The following is a 2,648-nucleotide window of genomic DNA, read 5'->3' as shown; positions in this document are numbered from 1 at the left end:
GTCCCCGCGGTCGGCTTCAGAACGTTACAGGCAGCAAAGTTCCAAACGGGGGGGGGGGGGGCGGCAAAGGAGAAAAGGGGGGGGGGGACGGCGCTCGCTCGCTCGACCCGCCTGGGCCTGCTCCTGCTGCTCCTGCTCCGCCCTGCCGCGAGGGCTTCGGTTAGGGCGCCTCTGGAGGGGAGGGCTTTAGGGAGCGCCTCTGGAGGGGAAGGGGTTGGGTTGAGAAAACCTGGGAAATGTGTGGGCTGGCCAGCCTCCAGGTGCGAGGCCCAGAGGAGTTCTCCGGGGATTACAGCCAGTGTTCCCTCTAAGCTGAGTTAGTGTGAGCTAGCTCACAGTTTTTTAGCCTCTGGCTCACACATTTTTGTCTTAGCTCAGAAAGGATGGCACCAGAGCAAACTGATTTATGCAGCAGCCAAGTCGCTCGCTCACAACTTTAATGCCAGTAGCTCACAAAGTAGAATTTTTGCTCACAAGACTCCACAGCTTAGAGGAAGCATTGATTACAGCTCGTTTCTAGCCAGATTTTGGGCTGTCTCGACAGAAGTGTCGTGTCCAGGTCATGCAAAGTGATGTTATGGCTCTGCTCTGGGTTAGACGTCACCTAACTAGAGTATTGTGTTCAGTTTTGGGCGCCACTTAGGGTTGCCAGCGCTGGGTTGGGAAATACCCAGAGTTGTGGGGAGCCTGGGGAGGGCAGGGACCTCAGCAGGGCACAGTGCCACAGAACCCACCCTCCAAAGCAGCCATTTTTCTCTCCAGGGGAACTGACCCAGATGTAATAGCAGGAGCTCCCCAGGCCTCACCTGGAGGTTGGCGACCCTATGGAATGTGTCCAGAGGAGGGCAGGGGAAATGGTGAGGGGTCTGGAGACCAAGTCCTATGAGGAAAGGTAGAAGGAGCCGCAGGCCCGTAGCCAGGATTTTATTTATTTATTTATTATTTTTCGTACTTATACCCCGCCCTCCCCCGTGGGCTCAGGGCGGCTTACAGAGGCAAGAACACTTGCCATGGTAAAACAATCATATACATAACAATTTAAAACATATACTACATATTAAAATCTTAAATTAGATCTTAAAATAAACAAAGTGCTCAGTGCCATTTTGTAATTGGGGGAGGCTTTAAATAATTTGGGGAGGCACATCACAAAATTGTTTAAAACTCACTTTTCAGCATTCGCACTCTGCCTGCCTACGCAGGGAGGCAAGCCGCACTTGGGGAAGGGACGGCGGTGGGGAGTGCTCCAAGTGGCCCAGAGAATCAGGAGTCCTCTGGGTGGCCCAGAGAGCTGGGGGACCTGGGGGCTGGATGGAAGTCAGGGGGCCTTGGCAGGAAGTCGGGGCGCCAGGCCCTGAAATGCCCCACTGTAGCTACGGGCCTGGGGAACCGGTTATGTTTAGCCTGGAGAAGAGATAGGACTTGAAGTACTTGGAGGGCTGTCATAGAGGATGGTGTGGAGCTGTTTTCTGTTGCCCCAGAAGGTTAGACCAGAACCAAGGGGTTGAAATTAAATCAAAAGAGTTTCTGGCTAAATATTAGGAAGAACTTCCCGACAACTAGAGCAGTTCCTCGGCAGAAGAGGCTTCCTCAGGAGGTGGTGGGCTCTCCTTCTGTAGTGTATCCAGCCCTGACAGGTCCGGGCATTTCCGGACTTGCCCAGGGACAAAACCTCAAGTTTCGCGCCTAAAGACAATGGGTCAGTAGGATCCTAGACCGGCCCAATCAGAGGGCTAGGTCCCAGACCGTGAGGCCAATAGGCCTCTCGGTTACTGTGAATAGCCTATAGGGAAGTGGGGGTGTGTTATGGTGGTGGGTCCTGAGGGAATATAAGCCGGCCTGCGAGCCGGCCAGCTTCCTCTTGTTCCTGACTAATAAAAGTATGCTTAACTGAAATCACTCTCCGTCTGCATACTTTTCACCTTCTTTGGAGGTTTTTTAGCAGAGGCTAGATGTGAACTTAGGCAGATCGTGAGAAGAAGGGCAGGAAGCGTTGCCTCAATGCTTCGTTCTTGTGGCCCTTTCTCACATGCCCAGAGAAATGCTAATCACCACTGGGGTCAGGCAGCAATTTTTCTCCAGGCCAGTTTGGCCAGGGATCCTGGAGGATTTCTGCCATCTTCTTGGGCATGGAGCAGGGGTCACTGGGTGTGTGTGTGAGGGGAGGTATTTGTGAATTTCCTGCATTGTGCAGGGAGTTGGACTAGATGCCCCTGGAGGTTCCTTACAACTTTTATGATTCTGTGAGATCGCCTAGAGAAAGTGACAACTTGGTAGAGAGTGGGGTGGACTCTGTGGCATCACATCTCTGCTGAGCTCTCTCCCCAGGCGCTATGTCCAGATCTCCAGGGATCCCCCAATCCAGAGTTGGCAACCTTAGGTTTAACTTCCAGGGAAATTTCCCAGTGAGCTGCTGCCCTCAGAGGGTCAGTGGCAGCAGCCAGGAAGAAGCAGAACCAACCCCGAATAACTCTGCCAGCACATTAACCAGCTGCCTGTATCTTCTTGCTCTCAAATTGTCGAATATTTGTGGTTATTGTTTATGTATATCATTTATGTTTTTTGGTTCTTGTTCACTTTTAATAACGTTACTCTAGGATCTCAGCAGTGTCTATAAATAGTCACACAAAGCAGAGGTTTCAAACCGT

Source organism: Gekko japonicus, unplaced genomic scaffold (assembly GCF_001447785.1).
Source record: "Gekko japonicus isolate JY-2015 unplaced genomic scaffold, Gekko_japonicus_V1.1 scaffold2513, whole genome shotgun sequence".
Classification (NCBI taxonomy): Eukaryota; Metazoa; Chordata; class Lepidosauria; order Squamata; family Gekkonidae; genus Gekko; species Gekko japonicus.
The sequence above is the reverse complement of the archived record's forward strand: the minus strand, read 5'-3'. Positions refer to the sequence as shown.